The 24,505-nt window shown below is 39.8% G+C and overlaps 1 pseudogene; it reads right to left on the minus strand.

Annotated features, from left to right (window-relative positions):
* Positions 1 to 668: 668 nt before the first annotated feature.
* LOC118220263 lies at positions 669 to 9,698 on the minus strand (annotated as a pseudogene).
* Between the last annotated feature and the right edge of the window lie 14,807 nt (positions 9,699 to 24,505).

Below are 24,505 nucleotides of genomic sequence, written 5' to 3' on the forward strand. Positions count from 1 at the left end.
GTCCAGACGTGACAGTATCATGGCCTGGACCAGGAGCTGTGTGGAATAATTGGTGAGGAGTGGTCTTATTCTGCGGATATTGTACAGGATGAACCTGCACGACCGGGTGGTTGCCGCGATATTCTCAGAGAGTGACAGCCTGTTGTCCAGCACAACTCCAAGATTTCGGGCACTCTGCGAAGGGTGTAGGGGAGTGTCTCCTAAAGAAATGGGCAGATGAGAAGTGGGAGAGGTAAGAGAAGGAATATGGAGAAGTTCCGTTTTGCTTGTGTTGAGCTTGAGCTGGTGTTTGGTCATCCAGCTCTGGATGTCACTCAGGCAGGCGGATATGCGATCGGAGACCTGAGTGTCTGTGGGAGAGAAAGAGTAGAAAAGTTGAATATCATCTGCATAGAGATGATATGACATGCCATGGGCGGCAATAACAGGGCCAAGGGACCTAGTATACAGAGAAAAGAGGAGGGGACCAAGGACAGAGCCCTGAGGGACCCCAGTTGTGAGGGGACGAGGAGCTGATGCTGCACCGGCCCAGGCAACCTGGAAGGAGCGGCCGGAGAGATAGGACGCAATCCAGTTGAGGGCTGGTCCGCAAATTCCCAATTCTGTCAGGGAAGACAGAAGTGTAGGATGGTTGGATAGGTTCCTTGCCTTTCTAATACCTATACTTGGATAGGTTCCTTGCCTTTCTAATTCAACTGATTTGTAGTCACCATGCAAGTATAAAATGGCTACTGCTCTTCATCCAGATAGGTATTACACATTGGAAGTGGCTGTGATGAAGCACTTTGAAATCATAAGAGTAGTTCTTGAATAACCTGGAAATACTAGTCTTATGATGATTATAATCAACATATTATATTTAACAGATTGCTTGTACTTAAATCACAGATACTGTTATCAAATACAATACTTTAAACATTAAACATTATAATGTAACTTTCAAATAGTGTAGTGCACACACAAAATTCCCCTCACTTCCATCGGTTAATTTGGCTGTTGCTCATCCTCATTGTTAATACTTTTGCATGAGCTAAAGTGCCTAGAATGTCCTGCATCGTAAAGGTTACTTCAGCACTTTCTTCACAAGTTTGTCCTAAAGGGAATGTTTGCCATTTTCATTTGTCGCTCATAATCTTCAAAAATCAAAAATCTTCAAATGAGAGGCAGAGAAATGATTGACCCAGTCACCAACCTCCCCTGCAAGAGAGAGATGCGGTTATCCTAGCACACAAGCACATTTTTTTATATAGTACTCTGAACACTAACCATAGCATCCAACCTCTGATCCATCCCTTTATCCTCATCAAGTGCAATCACCTCTCATTACCTATATATTCACCTTGATTTAATCTCATAGTTAATATTTCACCCGAGGCATCCAGACATGGTCATGCAATGGGAAAAAATTGCATATGTGTACTGCTTAAGAGTCAAACGTTTTATAACTTCTATATTTGAATCTGAGGAGCCAAACCCCTCATAATATAATTGAAAATAGAAGCTGATAAATGTAAACCATTATAAAAAGAGACAAACCTTTTCTCATGAAAGGAGAGATGGAATGGTCAAAGATAGGCTTGGGGATAAAGGTATAGTTGGTCATGGGGTTGTCCTTCATGACCTTGAAAGACGTGTGCTCCACAATGCGCGCTATTACATCATCAGTGACCGACAGATCCAGGTACTGCTTGATGCGTTCCACTTCCCGCTGAGGATTCTGGAGGAATGGTAGAATGATATGGGGATGCAGACAACAGGATTGAAACCACTAATTCCTGGTGGGTACATATGGGGAGTGGCTGCAATACAAACTCACCTCTTTCATATCTTCATAAAATAAATAGAGTATATTCCTTTTCTCTCTGTTTTCCCAATAACCCTTGACATGGTCATACCAGGAGCCCCATCCCACTGTGAATGGGAAGAAGAGAGCAAATAAAAAATGTTTCTGTACTAGAGATTCAGTGTCAGTTGAAGGTGTCTTGAGTGGCAGCTGTTCATTTTTCCCACGGTGCGCAGGAACTGCCGCCGTGGGCTATGCATGGCAAATTGTGGTCACTCACTCACGGACAACCTGAGAGGGACGTTTGGAGGGACGTGCAGGTGGTGCTTCGTGTAGTAGGACGCATGCGCAGGTGCATCTCCCAAAATCATCATTTCGAACAACAGGGCATTTCGCCTACTTTACTTAACCTACTTAGCGCGTACCACCGATACAGATGTATTGTCACACGGAGGACAACAAATAACGTTACAGAGGTGAGGACATGCCATAGCTAGCTAGCTATATAGTTAGCCAAGTTTCCTCATGACACTTTGTACAGGTGTGACGTGGGTCTGGACGGTTTCGTTATTGTTTCTTAAACAAAACTGTATTACCTTTAATGTGTTGAATGGTAATACAGCTCTGTCACTTAATAGAGACAGAGCTGTATTTTCTTCATAACTGCACTGCTTGTTTTTTGGAAAGTTACTGTTAATGGGCAGTTTACTGCACTTGACATAGGAGGGTGGTGCCTTAACAAGGTATTGTAAGGGCTTGGTTCTGATCTTCCATTCTATGTTATTACATTTTTTCAATTGCCAAGTAGGCCTAGTGCATAAGGAGCAGATGACAGGAAATTCCATCTTGATAATGGACCTAGCAAACTGAAATTGTTTTTATTGTTTTGTCATGAATTACGTAGACTAAATGCTGAATCATGCTCTCTGCACCAGTGTTCCTGCCACATTTTCCTAGCTTTGTCAGATTTTGAATGTGCTGGTAACTGTGTCTTGTAAATTCTTAATGTTACTATCATTTGATGCTACTATATTTGCAGTGAGTTAATTTTAACATATTGGATAATAGTTTAATTATACATTTTTCATTGAGGTAGTAGAAATCTATTGCTGATAATGTAGTGTTGTTATAATTACATTAATAATTATAGTTCTTATTTATGTACTATCATGGTATTAAAATTCATACACAGTTATTAATGCTACTTCTATTTTTTTCTCTCCGTATTATAGTGTCCACCACACACACATGCAAACACAAACAAGTGTCAATGGTTGGACTTCAATACAGTGGAAAGCGTGGTATGGATGTGTGTGAACATCAATAAATACTTATTGTTGAATATTTTCAAGCATCAAGTTTTTACCAGATAACCTGTGGTAACTGCTACTCATTCATTGCAACTGTACTTTCAGGGTCTTTCAGTAGGAGGACAGTCAGAAGTTTAAGGAAGTTTGAAAGCTTTCATAGTTTTACAATATCAACTGCATACAATATGCATTGGCAAAATGGCTGACTGCAAAATGTTAAGGTAAATAGATTGAAAATTGTAAATAGGTTGGGGCCACAAGCAAGTTATCTATAGCCGCGTTTCCACCAAAATTACCTTACCTTACTACTTTACCAGGAACTAAAAGGTTCCTTCAGCCCATGGTTGTCTGCGTTTCCACCACGGTCTAAAGTCCCGCGAAGATTAGGCAAATTAGCCCACTGACGTATGAAAAAGCGACGTTGTCGTCGGTCCATCTGTCATATGATTTCTTCTGTAACCCCATACTACCACCGAAGTAGCCTACATTATTTTCTAATAACCGGGACAGCCCGGAGGGGTTTATTCCACTTATATACAACGGGTTACCAACAATGACTATATATGGTTACTTTTGTATTTATTGATTTTTATCGATTTAATCACCTGGAATTGAAATATTCATCTGCAGCCGTTTGGGCATATTTTACCGTTGTCAAGCAAAACTGTCGTTGGTAGTTGAACTTGGACCGTTGTTATGCAACAAATAGGATATAACAGACCAATAGTCAGATTGTAATTGTTTTATACATCCTCTCAAACACATTCATTATGTTTTTATGCGAACATTCGCTTTCATGTCTTGACATCCGAAGCGAGAGAATGCATTCATATTTCCAATATAACTGGCAAAAACAGCAGAAAACATGCACACGTTGTAAACAATTTGCTGTTTGATTACTTTCTCATCGTGAATTCTATATAGGCTAATCGCAAAATGACAAGAATAGAACGAAAACTCGGACTTGCGTGAAAATTTAAATTAGTAGTGGTACAGCCACCGTTTGCTTTCCTTCGAAGTTACTGCTAGCCGAGCAGCGAAGTGTGCCCACCAGATGCGAACCATGCACCATAAATTAGTCCATAGTCTTCCTGGTCTTTTTGTGGAATTGAAGAATGGCAGAGTAAAATTACGGCAGTCTGAAAAAGCTAAAGGTACGATTACTAGAATTAACCTGTTATTTTACCCTGACAAAAAGTGCGGAAGGTGATTTCCAGTTTGCTTTTACTGTATCACCAATGTGAATTACGCAAACTACCGCATACCTCACATAACTGTATCAAACGTTTTGAGTCAATTACAACTACAACGGGCTAACAAATATGAAAATATTCAGCAACCGAATTAATCCGTTTGAATGTTTTAGTACGTAATATGCTGTCCCAGCACGAATGCTTAGCATTTTATAAAACGAATACTAAAGCAAGAAAAGAACAGAAGAGCACACGTTATAATTCCAAGACGTTGGCAGGCTATAACCAAAAGTAGGCTACTGCGCCGCATAACATACAAGTTTGATTTGAAGTTATTATGAAAATAAATCGGTTTGCGCCTGCATATTTTTAAACATGGCGCCTGAAAATAGACACAAAAAAATGCTGCGAGTACTCGACCAATCAGAAATGTTCAGCGCTGCAAGCTCCACCCAAAAGGTTCCTGTACTTTCGGAAAGTACTACCCCCTGAGCAGGAACTTTTTGGGGGGTAAAATAAAGCCCCCGGAATTAAATTTAGACCCTAGTTCCTGCGGTGGAAATGCACCGAGTTCCTCAAAAGGTTCCTAGTTCCGGGGTAAAGTTCCTGCTGTGGAAATGCGGCTTATGACATACCATTCCTCTAATTAATGAGACTGGTGAATGCCATTTATGATGCTATAACGTAAAAACCCTGTTTGCTTCATACTACTAGATTAGCACCCTGTAGCTACTTACCAGGCACCTGCATCTACCTGGCATCATTTTACCAGTCATCACAGATATATTTCTGCTTTATCAGTCCCATCAACCTCATTGTGACTCTTAACAGCATCATCCAGTTCTGGCAGCTGCATTCAGAAAAAGAAGGGAAGATAAAATTTCACTTACCATCTCCCTTCATGAACTTGAGGATGTATTCATCGAGGGATCCTGGGTCAGGCTGGATCTTATTCATTTTGCCAAAGTGGTAGTAGCTTACCAAGTTGTCCTTGGCATTGCGGGCCATGTAGATCACCTGGGAAATATAGTTGTGAGAGTGAGGGGCAGGGGCAGGCAAAATCTATTAAAGTTACTATTACATACACAAGACAGTACACTTATTCTGCCCTCATAATGCGTAAAGGCAGTCTTTACGTTACCTTGCATTTATTTTCCAAGAATCCCTCAGGTACAAGCTGGATTGGCAGGTGTGTCTTGATTAACCTTGGTGGACTCATTTTGCAAAGGAGATCTAGGCCTGACAGAGAGAGCAGATTGAAGGGAAGGATTTTGACAATGTGGCATCATGAGGGAAGAGGAGCACAGAGACTGCTCCAGTGTTTCAGGTGCTGTCATTTCAACACCTCAGATGTGTCTATTACCTGGAAGAACAGTAGAATCATTTACAGTGTCAGCCCGGCTTAAAGGCAGGGGGACTCTGTCCCTACTCTCTGTCGCTTGGACCTTTTAGACTTTTTGATAGTGGTATCTTGGTTGTTGTTTATGTTCTTATTTTGTGAGTCTTTCTTTTAGTTGAGCTCGGGGATTCAAAAGGTTGTAAGCCAGGTTATTTTTTACATTCGCATGTGATGCAGTGACCACCCCACTGTGTAACAAAATGTTGCAGGATTCTGTAGGATGGTAACACAGTATAACTGCAGGCTGTATTATACACACAAACACACATGCATGCACACACACACACACACACAAACACACATGCACGTACGCACGCACACAAGCACAGTATAACAAAGAGTTAAGTACCAGAAGGGGTGGGAGAGAGGGAGAACATCTCAAGGAATGGGCTCCTCATAACTATGGGCCCTCTCTTGCATGCCTCTGTATCTCCATTGTGAAGTAACAGGTCTACTATCTCCTGAGTCCAGGTAGTTCCTGCATGAAATAGAATTGGACAGAATGACAGAAAAGAACAAATCATTTTTAACAACCTATAAACCACATAATTGAAAATTACCAGGTCAGTGTAGCTTTCATAGATCACTAATTTATCTGCATTGTAAAGTTCAAAATGACCATGCAGGACAAGTATAAAATAGTCACATAGCAGCAACCTTCTTTTAAGGATGATTCACTCTGGATGATTAAATTCATGCAAATAATATATCATATGAAGCACTTAAGTGCCTTCAAATGAAGGGAACGAGCAAATTTGTGTAAAGGGAATCTAGGCTATTAACAAATTCCAGGCATGTTTAATGAACACAATCCATGAACAAAGCCATGTTCATTTTCATAACCACTTAACAGTCGGTTACAGCACAGTACAGTGAAACAATCCAACAAAATTTATATTTTTATTATATATATATTTTTAAATATTATATATTTTTAGTGCAGTTCATCCAACTTAAACAAGAAATTAACAGATCTTATTTCAACTGCATTTAGGAATTAATGTTACGGTTTTTAAAAAATGCCAGCTGCTGAGTGGGCTTTTGAAACAAATCCAGCCATTTTGAGTTTGGACAGAAATCTCACACAAAAGTTACTCTGATTTTAAACTAAAAAGCCATTTGTTCGCTCATTTGTTATAAATAAAATTAAGACAATTAAATGGTATTAATAGATTGTGCATTCTGAAGACATTAGGGTGGGTTGTGGTATATCTTTGTTTTTTAGAATGCAAATTTTTAAAAGACAATCTTCCGAAGTACCATACTAACAGGCATTTAGCTGCAACACAAGTTTATGGAAAATTCATTGCAGTGTACAACTGGATTACTTTCAGTTGATTCGCAGAGAACCTCCAGCTAGTCCCGAAAAACATTTATGTTTCACCCCTCACTGGGCGAGTGCTCTGCCACGATCATTTAAGTTTCACATCATAGTGACAGCAGAGCATTGGAAAACCTCATTTTATGTTATTTTAATTATGGAAATATCAGAGAATGCAAGAGTTACAACAAAGCCTATGTAAACCATACAATGTCTTTAAAACAACTTTAAAACTATGAAATATGCTCATACGTATATATAAATTGCATAACTGTCAGCAAGGTAACATGACCTGGTCTTATTTCCAAAATGTTGCCTGACTTAAACATAAATTTTGTGCTTACACATTATTGCTTCTATATTTACATCAGAATGCTAGATCGCGGGCCGTCTGGGTAGTGTAGAGGTATAAGCACTCGCCTACCACCGGAGAGACCATGGGTTCAGTCCCCAGCAGCGGTACTTCTGGCTTGGTCAGATGTTCCTACGAACACAATTGGCAGTGTCCGAGGGTGGGAATCCGGTGAGTATCGGAGGCTATATAAAGTCAGTTATGTAAAGTGTTGATGGTCAGAAACAGTATGAGTCCTGAGCTTTGCATTAGCGACTTCTACTGGTTGGTCGGGACGCCTGTTCAGCAGGGGATCTAGGGAAGATAGCATGAACCTCCGCACGCGTTACCCTCTCCCAGTGGAACTCCTCGCCGTCAGGTGAAAAGGAGCGGCTGGTGACTCGACATGTATAGGAGGCTGGCATGTGGTAGTCTACACCCTCACCAGACCGACAGAGGATAGCGCATCGCCCAGGACTGTGATACACATGGGGAATTGGTATAATGACTAAATTGGGAAGAAAATGGCAAAAAAAAAAGAACGCTTATTGAATAGGCCCAATTACTTTGTGGTCAATTGGCTCTTAATTATAGCTATCAGTGTGTTATTAATAAGCCTTCATTTTCATGCATCTTTCTTACTACTTGTCTTGAACCCTATGCAAAATCAGGATGTTGTTGAGAATCATAGGTAGGACAATCTGAAACATATGACCCTCAAGGATTTAAAGGTGGTTTGCAGTTGATATCCTTGTGGGGTCCCCATAGACAGTGGATGAACACAGTAAACTGACTAATCATACAATTAGTGATTTAGTGACCCTCAAAAACGATTTTTTTTCCCAGCACATGGATAAGAGGGAAAGTAAGCATGGGTGGAATGTCAAACAGAAAGTCTGAGCAACTGAGTGCACCAGCATCCACCTGGTACATTGGACGCAGAAGCATTCAATTTATCCAAACATGCATGGGCGTTGATCCTGGGGGGATGTGGGACACGGACCCTCCCCCCTCACTACAACTTTGAGAAAACATCAGATCGTCCCCCCAATATTATCATGTGCTATTGAGTGGTACTGCAAGTGCCCCCGCGAAACATGAAACAAAATAGACTATTTTCACTCAGGGCAGCAAATAATAGTGTTTTCTTAATAACTTAAAAAAAACCTAGTAAAACAATTTTGGAGACATAGACAAATGTCATAGCCTACAATTTTTTTCCCCCAAATTAAACAAAACACATTTTAGTGTGAATGCTTCTGGAAGACATAGGTTTGGCATAGATGCATGGTAAAACACGTGTACAAAGTTGTGAATTTAATTTCTTTCCTCCTTTGAGCATTGCTTTGTCTCACATATAACCTGGTCAGCAGCAGTGTTAGGCATTGTAATGCACAATTTAGGATTAGTATTCCATAAGTGGCATTTAAAGCCACCGCAGTGGCAATCAACAAGCTGACCAATAAGGTGGTGAGCACACAGTAATTGGGAGCAATACGGAAGCTTGGTCTTAATCCCTGTTCTGCATCTGGGATATTGTGGAAAGTCTTGCATTAAATAATAATGTACAACTTATACTAGGTACATAGCCACTGCCCCTTAATGTTTTTAACTGAACTAAAACACAATTTTTGATATTGATGTCAATAAGAAGAAAATGACAATAAGAATGTTTTCTAGAAATGTTCTATAGTAGACTATACAATTAATTACTGCACATTATTACTGCTCCAATCTAAAGTCAATTATTTAAAGTGTTAATAGTCAGAAACAGTTCCACACCTTTCCCTCATTTTGCTCACCAATGCACTCATCGTGTTGCTCACCTGCTTTTGGATAAGTAGCAATGAGGATGTCAGTAGGGTCAGGGCAGAAAGCCCAAACAGACTCAAAGTTTTGGGCGATGGGCTCCCTCAGCGGGACTCCTCTCACATTCTTCAAAGGAAGAATGAAGTGAATTGTGAGTGAGTGAATTTTTTGCTTTTTCAGTAGCCTGGCTGTATGTCAGATTTGGTTCCATTGCTGTTCTAGATGAAACTGAAAAGAAACAAGAGAGAAAATATTATTCAGAATGGTTGTGTTCTTTTTTTAATTAGAATTACTTGGTTAGTTCTTCTCTCCACTTTCTCTTGCTCTGTCAAAACTTCACTCTGTATTTTAAAAAGTGTTCATTTGGACAGGATCCCAATCTGTACTGGTGTCTCTGTGTGCATACTCCCGCAGCCTTTCTCTTCTCTGCTCAGATTGCCAGCAAGCTCTTATGCAACTTCCTGGCTGAATTCCACTATATTAAAAACAACATAATTTTTAGTACCGAAGCTAGGACTGCAGGAAGTGCTAAGGGAGTGTCTACATTATCCCCTACCAGACAGAAAGAGATATGCAACAGAGTAAGCAGTCATTTGCCTGTATTATTATCAGTTCTCATTGGTTCAATGTGAATACAAAGACAATCTAACAACGAGAGCAGTTGGTCAGCTCTGCCATCACACAAGGTAGTCTCTATCTCTTAAGTAGGGGGCTGGTTCCCTTCCCATCTTTGGAGGGGAAAGCGTTTCTGTCCAGAGGGTGTCCTAAGTAACTCCTCTTCCTGTGTGCTGATGTCAGGGAGTTTCTTTCTTAAAGGGGAAGAGGTGAGAATGGTGGTCCTTACTGAACCAGTTGAAAACTGGCTAATGAGTGAATGCTACACCATTAGCGAGAAGAGCATTAGTGAGGTCAGGCACTGATTAGACATGGCTTGCAGTTGGCTTTCCAATTGATCCAAAAAGTGTTGCATGGAGTTGAGGTCAGGGCCCTGGGCAGGCCAGTCAAGTTCTTCCACATTGATCTTGACAAAACCATTTCTATATGGACCTCACTGCATGCCCAATGGGGCACTGTCATGCTGAAACAGGCAAGGGCCTTCCCCAAACTGTTGGGCAAGCACAGAATCGTCTAGAATGTCAGCTGTAGCATTAATACTTGTCTTCACTGGAACTAAGGGGCCCAGCCCAAATAATGAAAAACAGCCCTAGACCAAGGGTTGTCCAGATACTTTTGGTTATATATATAGACACACATACTCTGTGTATACATAAACAAAACCAAATGAAAGGATGATTGGACAATAACAACACTCCACAGGAAAATGGCAGACAAAAAGTCCTTAACAGAAACCCAAAACACACCTCAGTCATTCAGCTAGTGAATGTTCTCAGACCTGAAAAACAGGTACCTTCTAAGTAGGCAGTATACTTCGTACGAAGTAGAACTTTTTGAGCAAAACGAAGCAATCAGAACAACTGATGAACAAAAAGACGTGGTGTTGTGTGTTCGTACGGTGCAGTGTGCGATGGCCTCCAGGGAGAACTTCTCGAAAAGTTCTTTCTTGTTCTCCGACCTCCCCCTGTCAGCTATTGGTCCAAATATCACATAGTTGTTACGTCACGGTTGAGAGTTCAGAGGGCTGAATTCTCTTGTTCTCCGACCTCCCCCTGTCAGCTATTGGTCCAAATATCACATAGTTGTTACGTCACAGTTGAGAGTTCAGAGGGCTGAATTCACATGCTAATGTACGGAGAGTCAACGCCAATCTTTCTTCTGTAGAGATGGGAATTCTGTGAGTTCCTGCATGTTTGATGAATGGTGCTACTCATTTCAGAAAGTCATCAAAACGCATTTGTTTTTTTTAATCTGAGATAATGATATTAGCTACTATATGATGCTGTGTCAATAGCCAACGGGTTATTGCAAGCGAGAGTGTCATCTAGTCACGCGTCATCGTAGCAAGCTAACCAGACAGTAAAAACACTGATAAAACACTTCTAACGTGGATCATTTTAAGCCATGTTATCTAGGTTTGTCGTGATAACATGAGAGAAGGATTGCTGTTGGAGAAGTGAATCAACCAACACTTAGCGCGGGTAACCTGCACAAAAGCGCATTGTAGTTTTTTTCACCACCAAATTCTTATGGACAAGCCTCACGTTACGTATTTCATCCAGTCAATTTAGTTTCATCTAACGTTACGCTTGATTCACTCATTAGCTCCGCTAGATAAAGTCTTACTCTTTGAGATCATGTAGTAGGAATAAAATAAGAAAATATAATTTATAATTAATTTAACTTACTGAGAATAAATAATAAGAAATAATGAGGCTATGTCAACAGCTAATGCGTTATTGCAAGTGAGTGGGTGTCATCTAGTCACCCGTCAGAGCGCATTGTAGTTTTTTTCACCACCGAATTCTTATGGACAGGGAAGCTCGCTAGATAAAGTCTTACTCTTTGAGATCATGTAGTAGGAATAAAATACGAAAATATAATTCATTTACAGAGAATAGATACTAAGAAATAATAATAACAAATTAATAATAATAATAACAACAATAATAATAATATTCATAAAAATACATGTTTGAAACTGGAAAACTGATTTTAAATTAATTTTTTATAGATGGCTGGAACCGAAAGGAGTAAATGCAACGTGTGGAGTTATTTTGAATTCACACCACTTGAAGGTGTTAATATATATATTTAATTTAATATCTTTTACATTTTTTATCTATCAAAAAGTTCTTTGTGTGTTTATTTTTATTTATTTGTTTGCTTATAAGTTAAATGTTCTCAAATATAGAAACTTTGATAAAATATAAGTTTTTCAAATTGATTTGAAAATGTTGCACTTTTTGACAAAATATCGGTCAAAACATTGGTAATCGGTGGGCTAGGACTCTCCAAAATCGGGATCGGCATCGGACCCAAAAATCTGGCATTGGTCGGGCTCTACTATTAACTAATAAAATAATAGCTATTTATTGTGCAAAGGATATTTTAAAATATATTTATCCAAGGTCTGCTCCCAGGGAAATGCTACAGCCCACAATCCCCATTATTCACTGTCATGAGCCACCCAGAAGTTCCAAATTAGATCTTTTTTCTGTCAGTGGATCTCCAATTTCTCACTTGTCATCCACTTGTGGACTTCAGCATGGTATCACTCCTGGTGTTGATTAGTACATATGCAGCAACCTATTACTATTAAAGGGGAATTGGTGACACAGATCTGACAGAGGTGGCAGTGGCCTAATTACAACAAAGAATTCCAAACTTTTCACCACTCAAGTCAATGCTTCCTTGCTTAACAACTTTATTTAACTATTTGGTACAACAAATAACAATTTGTCCTGTTGTCACTCGTCATTCATGTAGCATTATGGTATAAATCCTGAACCATCTGGGTTATTGTTTGAATGTAAGTGGGTTTTATGTCAGTAGTCCTTCTCTTTCGCAGTGTGTTGCCAGTAGTCCTTCTCTTTCGCAGTGTGTTGTATGTCAGCCCGAACTGCTTTGTCTGCAGTGTTGCCAACTATTTTCTATGGAAAGTAGCTAAGGCCTCCTCTAAAAGTCGCTAGAATCTGCATATGTATGACGTCACCACGTAATCATTTGCATATAAAAAAACGTATGTTAAGCCACGCATGGCGATAGGCATAGAGTAGGTTTTGTGTCTGCCTGCCCTCCAATGACGTTGGCCAAGCTGCGTAGTATCTGTTAGATCTGCAGAACATCTACGTCCGTGTAATTACAGTGGCTGATTCTACATAGGTCAGTCATTACTTTTATAAACGTGGGCAACGCTAGAGCACTAGAAAAAGTAGATGTGACGTCATTCACAAATCCGTGAAAGGTGATTTTTGCTGTTGCTCAACAACGAGAATGGAGGTTGCCAAAGTTGCGAAAAGTCGCCAAATTTGTTGCTAAAAAAAAGTTGCTAAATTTAGCGAAAAAGTTGCTAAATTGGCAACACTGTTCGTCTGGTGTATTAGGCGATATTTCTTTAGAATTGTGCCTGACAGAGTCAAGTTCTTTGATTTTTGAGCAGATTTGCAGGGCGACTGTCAATTATTTTTGTTTTGATTAAATTCTTGAATGAGAGAGTTTTGGAAGATGGAGGGGTTTTTTTAGTTTGCTTCCCTGTAGCATCTGCTCTGTTTTTTTTCTTGGTGATTCTTGGTGACGTTTGTTCCTATCTTTTATTATCTCTTGAAGTTTATTTTTCAAAGCTTTCATCTCTCTCGAGTATTTTGCTCTTGTTTTCTTTCTTTCCCTTTCCCCTGCTATAAACTGCCTACTGCGAGCTGGCTCCTATATAGTCTGATCCAATGGACTATCTTGGGGAGTTTCTGGGAGTCCTTTCTCTTATGCTCTCGACTCTTGCTGTCTACATTTCCACGCCTTTCTCTTACTCCTCAAATCACTGATAGTTTTTAGCTTCCCATCCTCTACTCTCGTCTTCCATCTTTGCTTTTCCTATCTCAGGCATTCCTCCTTTAACTCTGGCTCACTATATAGCCTATTTTCTCTCTTTGCTTTTTCTGGTATTCCCTGTTTCTTCTCCTTCGCTTCTCCACTGATAGCCTAGCCATAACTTCCTAAAATACATAAAAGGAAAGTGAGAATTGAATGGAATTACTATGAAATTGCGCAAAATGACTATGAATGTAATTATGTTTAATTTGGTGAAATTTTAGAAAATGATTATGAAATGGTGCACCTAAATTCATTCATGGTTTTAGTCACTTGGGATACATATAGTAAGTAAATATTGTAGGCCTGTGTGTGGCAGAAATAAAGGGAAAATGATGTATATTATAAATAAAGAGGTTAATGAAACATTACAAGATAAGAGAAGAGATAAGATAAGATATTATTTTATTGAACCCCGTGGGGTAATTTGCCCTCTGCATTTGACCCATCCTAGTTACTTAGGAGCAGTGGGCAGCCACAGTGGAGTGCCCAGGGACCAACTGAAGTTCTGAGGCCATTGCCTTGGTCAAGGGCAACTGCAGGAGCGCACCTAACATGCATGTCTTTGAGTGTGGGAGGAAACTGGAGTACCCACGCGAACATGAGGAGAACATGCAAACACCACGCAGAGACAATCTGGTCGGACCCGGATTCAAACCCGGAGCCTCCTTTTTGCGAGGCAACAGTGCTAACCATAGCCGCGTTTCCACCACAGGATCTTTCCCCAGGAAATAGGAACCTTTTGAGGAACTCACTGCGTTTCCACCCAGGGACCAGGGTCTAAATTAAGTTCCGGGGTCTTTATTTTACCCCCAAAAAGTACTCTGCTCGGGGCTAGTACTTTCCAAAAGTACCGGAACTTTTGGGGTGGGGCGCAAGCGCTGAACATTTCTGATTGGTCGCGTACTCGCAGCATTTTATTTCAACTGCCATTTAAAAAAAATCTGCAGCCGCAAGCCGATTTATCATTTTCAAAATAATAACTTGAATTCAAACTTTTATGTTATGCGACGCAGTAGCCTACTTTTGGTTATAGCCTGCCAACGTCTACAGATGAGAAATTAAGGTTGAGGATTATAACGTGTGCTCTTCTGTTGTTTTCTTGCTTTAGCATTAAGTCTGTTTTATAAAAGATTAAGAATTCATGCTGGGACAGCATATTACGTACCAAAACATTCAAACGATTTAATTCGATTGCTGAATATTTTATTTCAGATTTTCTTCGTTAGCCAGTTATAATTGACTCAAAAGTCTTGACGCAGTTATGTTAGGTATGGGATAGTTCTGCGTAATTTACATCGGGGATGACACAAAAAAATGTACAGTAAAAGCAAACTGGAAAAAATCGCCTTCCGCACTTTTTGTCAGGGTAAAATAACAGGTTAATTCTAGTAATCCTCCCTTTTGCTTTTTCAAACTGCCATAATTTTACTCTGCGATTCTTCAATTCCACAAACACCAGGAAGACTAGACATATGGATTCTAATTTATGGTGCATGGTTCGCATCTGGAGGGCACACTTCAAGTATTTAGCTCCTCCGCTAGCAGTAACTTTAAAACATGAAAGCAAACAGTGGCTGTACCACTGCAATATTAATTTAAATTTTCATGCAAGTCCGAGTTTTCATTCTATTTATTCTTGTCATTTTGCGATTACATGGAAATGACGATGAGAGTCGAATTAATTAATTCAACAGCAATTTGTTTACAACGTGTGCATGGTTTCTGCTATAAATGTTGTTACCACTTATTTGTGGAATGTGAATGCATTCTGTCGCCTTGGATGTCAAGACATGAAAGTGAATGTTCGCATAAAAACATAATGAATGTGTTTGAGAGGATATATAAAACAGTTACAATCTGTATATTGGTCTGTGATATCCTGTTTGTTGCATAACAACGGTCCAAGTCGAACTACTAACGAGTTTTGTTTGACAACGGTAAAATAATATCCCCAAACGGCTGCGGAAGAATATTTCAATTTCAGGTGATTAAGTCGATACAAATCAATAAATACTAAAGTAACCATATATAGGCTAGGCATTGTTGGTAACCCGTTGTATAAGTGGAATAAACCCCTCCGGGCTGTCCCGTTATTGGAAAATAACATACTTCAGTGGCAGTATAGAGTTACAGAAGAAATCATAGGACAGATGGACCGACGACGACGTCGCTTTTTCATACATCAGCGGACTAATTTGCCTAATCGTCGCGGGTCTTTAGACCGCAGTGGAAACGCAGACAACAATGGGCTGAAGGAACCTTTTAGTTCCTTGAAAAGTAGTTCCTGGGACTAAAAGTTACTTTTGGTGGAAACGCGGCTCATTATGCCACCGTGCCCGCCATACAAGGCATATTACTATTTATTGTGATCATAAATTATATTCAAGCCTCCATTGAGGATGGTTTGTTTGTTTTTGTCAACACCGTCAAACTATGTGTCACCACCGTCAGACAGGAAACCTGACGGTGTTGATGTCTGACAGTGGTGAAAAACACACTTTTTTACATGACATGCATGAGTTGTGTACAGAAGCCGTCTTGTTTTCCCTCTGTTGCTAGCTGCCTCTGGCCTCTACTTAAAATGCATAAATTTATGTCATAATTTAAAATAATTCTTTCTATACAAAAGAGACAGTGTTGACGCTTCATGGTTGTGACAGTAGCAACATCAATAAATATGTAAAATTCATTGAAAAAATAGCAAACTTACAGGAGCTTGTTTGAACTTGTTGCATTTAGTGTGTTGCATGTGGAGGGTGGAAAGGGGGTCCTCATGAACATAGTTGACCATGTGGTTGCCTGATTTTATTGCTTTTTTATAAATATCTGACTGTGTTGACAAAAACTTGGAACACATTTTGAGCAACCACAAAATAAGAATAAATATTGTTGAAAATTCACTGCTTTTAGTTTTAAAGATGTTTTTCACTCTACTCTTTCATCTGACATATATATTATCGCGCCTGTCTGTCATACATAGGATGTCTACGGCAACAGCTAGACAGCTTGCTGGCTGTTTTTATAAGGTTGCCACCATCCATTTATTTCGTCGTCAGACATTTTCGGTTTCGCTAGCTACTAGTAATACACCACTATTTCTACGACCAACCTAATGTTATTGTCTGCAGGTACGCCCACATCAGAAGTTGCGCAATGATATGCATCCTCTCGAGTTCGACACGAAACTGCCTGGGTCTACTTTCTGCATTTGTAAAGGAAAACAACAAAACAGCGTAAAATATTAACATAATGAAATGACTAATCAAAAAATGAATGGCGACACATTCGAGCGATGACTTCACAGCCCTTCTCCAGTGAGTTAATTGTGATCTGTTCAGTCTGGTAATGGTCTTCTCTATGGTTTTGCACACCTCCTCAATCTGATTCACAGAACGGCATGGCTGAGGCAGGACAGAAGAAGAGGAGAAAATAAATGGCTATTTCCTATCTGGCATAGTAGTTATGTACTTATTCAAGCAAGGACAATCTAATCTAGGAAATTATCCAATACAATGCAAGAACTTGTTAAGATTAACAGTTTAACATAAGGGTCTCCTCCATGAAAATTCAAACAAGATTTTTACAGGCTAATGTTTTCAATTTTCCTCATACTTCCTTCAGGTAGTCTTTGTGTATTAAAATGAATACAACAGAATCTGTCTGACTAAAGATGTTCCAAAATGGCTGCCAGGTTTGGGGGTTAACACTTTTATCTGATTGTATGTAAGGATATGAATGAAATAAAAATCTAAAAGGAAGACAAATAAAAAAAGAGTTCAATTATTGTTACAATACAGAATGCAAAGAACAAAAATTGAGTACAATTTTGTCCCAAATATGAATGTGGTACGTAGGAAAATGAACAGAAATCTTTAAGAAAAAAGTTATATATGGGAATAATCTTACACTCATGACACATTCACAAATAAAGCATAGTGATTTAATGTCGATATGTGTACCAGGTCAACATCCTTATGGAAAACCTTCATGGTTAAAATCAATTTATTCTTAATCCTGATTATGGACCATATCTTGATGCAATACACTCTTTAGACACAGGCAAGGGGGGTGACATTTAACTATAAGTGTTGAGGGACAAAACATTTGCCTTTTCTAAAATAGCATGTATCAGGTGGACATTCCTGTTACTGCAAAAATGTTCTGGGAGAACTAACAAATGTAACTGAATTTGCTTAAACAACAGTTCTTAGCAGCTATGTCTTGCTATGCTACTTTTATCAGCTGCACTCTGAGAGGGGGTGAAACTGTGTATCACTACATGACGAAGAAGAAAATATGTAAAATCACTGCAAACAAGCATTTCTTCAGAGGCTTAATGATACTATTCTTCTCTCCATGATATCATGTATAAAAGCTTCTCAACATTGACTGAACTCTCTGTGTAGAACTGAATTATTCTTCAACAATAAGCCAAGGGAAATATAATCTCCCATGTCCCTAAAACAATTAGGCCTATGTCTTCATAAGATTGGAGTTTTTTTTCAAACATGGCAGTAGGTTGCAACAGTGTGGTTTATCTGGTATAACACTGAATCAAAACCAACTCTGGTGGCCAATGACTACACTACATTAAAACATTTAAACGTGGCATGTGTTTTGTTCCTGGTTTATGTAATGACAGATATTTTCAGTGTGTTTGTATTGGACATGCATGTCATGGTTCTTAGCAGAATCATTCTCCTACCTTGTTTGGGCTGGGTATATAAATAGTGGGCATGTCAAAACCACACTTGTTCATGCCTGGTCTCTTGCGAGGGAAATGTCCCCATGGGGATAAAGAAGTTCTCTATGTATGTATGTACAATATGTATTTTACATGCAGTATTTATTGTACGTAGCAAATATACAATCACTTGTACATGTAGGCTACTCAAATTAAGTTCAGAAGGAAGTATAAACATATGTTTTCTGGAGAAATATGCTTCCTGTAGTTACTCACCAGCAGTTTTCTACATGAATTTCATGTGTTCCATGAGGCAATTTGAAATATTTGACACTTTGATCTGACACAAAGTTTTCATGACATTGTAAAATGGTAAGATTACAAAACACAGGGCCAAGTGACTTGAAAGAATTGAGGAAATATTGGGTAGCATTGCTTTGGAATACATCTTATTTAATTTCGGTGAGGTAAGATAGCCTGTATTGTTTGTAGTACCGTAACTTGGCGTCAATTTGATATCAATACTTTTAATGGCAGGCCTGGATTTTGGCAGTCTGAATGAATGAGTTATAGGCGGTGTATGTCTTGTAATAATATGAGTAACTTGCCGTTTTTGTACGTTGAAAACATGTTTTTTATGAGATATCATTTCTTTTTGCAAAGCATTTTATTATGAGAGTGAGAAATGCGAAGTGACCCTGTAAGAAACGGTTGTGGATTATGGCTATCCTTGTGTGAATTTGTACAGTCTGATGAGCGTGTACCGTTTAGCAGTTTCGGTTTGCTACATATGTAAAACAGTGGCTGTGACAAAGGGTGCGGTGGCGTAAGTGTAAACGCATCAGAAACGCAGGTGAAATATGGCCAGTGTATGTACTCACGGATTTGACGGCCATCCAACGAGCCTTGATTGACAAAAGAATCAGCAAGCCCGTAGAATTAGAGCTCCCTAGGTCGCAACTTGTGTACCCTTCTGTCCTGCTCCGTTGTCTGTTATTTCGTGGAGATGCACTTTTAGTGTTTGTAAGGTTTATAAGGCATTTTGATAGGCTTATCTGCAGGTAGGAATCCTCTTCGCTGTTTTGCTAAGCTAGAACCGGAAAACTTGATAGTGGAGAATAGGAGCAGACGCATATGTCCCAGCAGGCTTTGCATAGGAAAAAACACAGCCAAGGGGGCTGACATTTAACTATAGGCTAAATGTTGAGGAAAAAAAACATTTGCCTTTTCTAAAATAGCATGTATCATGTGGACATTCCTGTTACTGCAAAAATATTCTAGGAGAACTAACAAATGTAACTGAATTTGCTTAAACAACAGTTTTTAGCAGCTATGTCTTGCTATGCTACTTTTATCAGCTGCACTCTGAGAGGGGGTGAAACTGTGTATCACTACATGACGAAGAGGAAAATATGTAAAATCACTGCAAACAAGCATTTCTTCAGAGGCTTAATGATGCTATTCTTCTCTCCATGATATGTATAAAAGCTTCTGAACCTTGACTGAACTCTCTGTGTAGAACTGAATTATTCTTAAACAGTAAGCCAAGGGAAATATAATCTCCCATGTCCCTAAAACAATTATGTCTTCATAAGATTGGAGTTTTTTTCAAACATGGCAGTAGTTTGCAACAGTGTGGTTTATCTGGTATAACACGGAATCAGAACCAACTCTGGTGGCCAAAGACTACACTACATTAAAACATTTAAACGTGGCATGTGTTTTGTCCCTGGTTTATGCAATGGCAGATATTTTCAGTGTGTTTGTACCGGATATGCATGTCATGGTTCTTAGCAGAATCATTCTCCTACCTTGTTTGGGTTGGGTATATAAATAGTGGGCATGTCAAAACCACACTTGTTGAGGCCTGGTCTCTTCCGAGGGAAATGTCCCCATGGGGATAAAGAAGTTCTCTATATATGTATGTACAATATGTATTTTACATGCAGTATTTATTGTACGTAGCAAATATACAATCACTTGTACATGTAGGCTACTCAAATTCAGTTCAGAAGCAAGTATAAACATATGTTTTCTGGAGAAATATGCTTCCTGTAGTTACTCACCAGCAGTTTTCTACATGAATTTCATGTGTTCCATGAGGCAATTTGAAATATTTGACACTTTGATCTGACACAAAGTTTGCATGACATTGTAAAATGGTAAGATTACAAAACACAGGGCCAAGTGACTTGAAAGAATTGAGGAAATATTGGGTAGCATTGCTTTGGAATACATCTTATTTAATTTCGGTGAGGCAAGATAGCCTGTATTGTTTGTAGTACCGTAACTTTGATATCAATTTGATATCAATACTTTTAATGGCAGGCCTGGATTTTGGCAGTCTGAATGAATGAGTTATAGGCGGTGTATGTCTTGTAATAATGTGAGTAACTTGCCGTTTTTGTACGTTGAAAACGTGTTTTTTATGAGAGATCATTTCTTTTTGCAAAGCGTTTTATTATGAGTGTGAGAAATGCGAAGTGACCCTGTAAGAAACGGTTGTGGATTATGGCTATCCTTGTCTGAATTTTTATAGTCTGATGAGCACGTACCGTTTAGCAGTTTCGGTTTGCTACATATGTGCAACAGTGGCTGTGACAAAGGGTGCGTGGCGTAAGTGTGAACGCATCAGAAACGCAGGTGAAATATGGTCAGTGTATGTGCTCATGGATTTGACGGCCATCCAATGAGCCTTGATTGACAAAAGAATCAGCAAGCCCGTAGAATTAGAGCTCCCTAAGTCGCAACTTGTGTACCCTTCTGTCCTCCTCCGTTGTCTGTTATTTCGTGAAGATGCACTTTTAGTGTTTGTAAGGTTTATAAGGCATTTTGATAGGCTTATCTGCATGTCGGAATCCTCTTCACTGTTTTGCTAAGCTAGAACCGGAAAACTTGATAGTGAAGAATAGGAGCAGACGCAAATGTCCCAGCAGGCTTTGCATATGAGAAAATAACAACAGTGTGAGAGAAATTAGGAGAATTGACGAAATTGCGTGGTTGAAACAATATGTTTTTAGCAGAATGGGCATGTAGGTGAAGGTCGACATGCTCACAGACTATAGTGCGAAGTAAATGAAGTGACCATGAGCGAGCTTAGTTTCCTTATGGAACGGTATATATAACAGTCTGTATAAAGCAGTAGTCGGTAAAGTGGAGGGTTAAGTAACGTGTGAAATCTATTGGACTGATGTGCTTTTCTCATGTTCAGTAATGGTAGTTATAATTATTAGTGAGTCATGATTTTAAATGTAATGTTTTAATGGGGAGTTGCAGAACGTACATACGTAGTCATTGTTTGTATGTGGCTAGATAGAGAACAGGGCGAGGTAACATGAATGTAGAAACGTGGCGTTTGCGGATAAGAAGGTTTTGTACGGTAGCCAAGTGAAGAAATATAGTTAGTAGAAATGGCACAGTGGTGAACTGGTGTAACGTTTTAATAAAAGGAATACATTTGCCATCATAAAATGCATATGGGTGGCCGTGAGTGAGTTTTGGTAAAGCAAATATAAGCGTAAGAAAACGTTAGTGTAAAAGAGGAAATTATCTGCCTGAGGGCGAGGCGGGATTCAATCCTTCAACCGGAGGTTTACCAGTCTGTGACTTTGTTAGTGCAGCACCATGACATAGCTATGCAATGCGTGAAAAATCATTAGCAAACCTGTCCGTGGTTTTAAGGAAGAACACAGGCCAGTAAGCACAGAAGAGCTCCCATTGAATCCATATGGCTTTGCAATATTGTAGCCGGTTAATAACTGAACGTGCAGATGGTACGTCATAATGAAGTGTATACGTTTGGTCAACGGCAGGTAGATATGGTGCAAAAGCAATAATTGAGAAGTAGTAGACAATTATTAGTGAGGGTAAAAGCAGGTTAAAGAAACGTGTTCCTAGCTGGGCTTGAACCTAGGACCCCATGTTCCCAAGACTGTAACCTTGCCCACTAGGCCACAGGCAGACTAGCTGTTTAAACTAGAAATGTTTCAGAGTAAAAAGGTATGGGTATTTTGCGTGTGTTTGTGCGTTTTTGATTTGGTCGTATAGGTGAAGATTTGGCTGGTGTCGGTAAAATCTAAATCATGTTAAAACATTACGAAACAATGAATACTGCATTCACATTAGATCCTGAACCAAGCTAAAGGTAGAAAAACAAGTTTTGCAGTACATGTGAATCGATAGAGAGAGGACCACAGCTAGCGTCCTGCTCAAGCCAGAGCTTGTTTATTTCTGAGTTGCACTTGAGCTGAGCTTGTAGCTACGGTCGCCTAGTGGATCCACAGCAGCACCAGACCACCATCTACTGACATGAAAGTGTATTACCTTGATGTAAAGACTGCGTGAAGTATTAGAATATGACTTTGTTCATATGCACGTTTAATCAATGCTTGATTAGGTCAAAATGTTTGTGTATAATATCAATGCATCAATGCATCTAATGATGCAAGGTGAAATCATTTGTTAACGCGGTTGTTTATATGGTCATTTAAATATACAAATAAGCTAGTTTCTTCATGGGCTATTTCAGTATATGATGGATTTAGTTTTGTTAATATCATACCACACAAATACACACATTTTTCTTCTATTTTCTGCATTTTTTGTGACAACTTGTAGGCTTTACTGACTTACGCAATCCGACCATTGCTGCACTTAAATATAGCCTAAAACAATAGGACTAAAACACAACGGATGATTAAGCATAGTTATTTTGTGATATTAGACATCCCCTTGTGAAACAAATGTGTTACTACAGTGGTAGAATACAGTTTTTAGCAATATCAATGCAAAATAGATGTACATGGTTTTTCCTATCATTGTTATGCAGATGACACACAACTCTTCTTTTCTTTCCCCCCCTCGGCCACACTGGTCAATGATAAGATCTCTTCCTGCCTGGCTGACATATCCACCTGGATGGCCAGCCACCATCTGAAGCTCAACCTCAACAAAACTGAGCTGCTCTTCTTCCCGCACAAGACCTCCTTGCTTCGTGAACTCTCAATCACGGTTGATGGCACCACAGTGACTGCCTCTCACTCTGCCAAGAGCTTGGGGGTGGTCCTGGATGACCAACTGGACCTCAAGGAGCACATCAAGGCAACATCAAGGTCCTGCAGATTCCTCCTATACAACATCAGGAGGATTCGACCATACCTGACGACGCACTCCACCCAGCTGCTCGTCCAGGCTACGGTGACCTCTCGCCTTGATTACTGCAACTCTCTCCTTGCAAACCTGCCAGCTTGTGCCATACAGCCACTACAGATGATTCAGAACGCCGCTGCCCGGCTCATCTACAACCTCCCCAAATTCTCCCACGTCACTCCTCTGCTGCGATCGCTTCACTGGCTACCGGTCGCTGCCAGGATCCGATTCAAAGCCCTGACCCTTGCCTACACTGCCGCCAACAGGACAGCCCCCATCTACTTGCAGGACATGACTCAATTCTATGTGCCTGCTCGACCACTCCGCTCTGCAGCAGCAGGGCGTCTTGTAACCCCTCCCACCCGCCCAAAGGGATCACAGAGCTTCTCCACCCTAGCTCCCCAGTGGTGGAACAAACTCCCCGTCCCTCTCCGAACCTCCCCCTCACTATCCATCTTCCGCCGTGGCCTGAAGACTCATCTCTTCAGACTATACCTAGAATAACCACCACCATGCTGTGTATATATATATATATTAAAAAAAAAAAAAAAAAAAAAAAAACCTTGTCACTTGTTGCATGTTGCCCCATCCCTGCACTTCTTGGTAAATTGTATTTGTCCTAATACTCTAGCTTAATCTTCTGCCTAGTTTGGCTTTGCAGATGTTAGACCAGGATAGTGTTCATTGTTCTCAGCTAGAAATAGCTGTACAAAATAAGTAATTGTACCTTACTGAACCCGTGTTCAGCAGTTGTCTACGATCATGAAAATGCACTTCTTGTACGTCGCTTTGGATAAAAGCGTCTGCCAAATGAATGTAATGTAATGTAATGTAATGTAATGTACGGGTAAATTTTACCCGTTGGCAGTTTTAGGTATACAACGAATTCTGGCGGTTCTAGGGTTAATGACAGTGCTTTAGAGTTTACAAACCCAGCCACAGAATAGTCTGATCCACATCAAATGGATACTTCATGTACCCATCTACCAGGCCAGGTGTGTCCACAAAGGTCACCAGACTGAACCGTTTCTGCCGGGATGGG

Source organism: Anguilla anguilla, chromosome 2 (genome assembly GCF_013347855.1).
Source record: "Anguilla anguilla isolate fAngAng1 chromosome 2, fAngAng1.pri, whole genome shotgun sequence".
Lineage (NCBI taxonomy): Eukaryota > Metazoa > Chordata > Actinopteri > Anguilliformes > Anguillidae > Anguilla > Anguilla anguilla.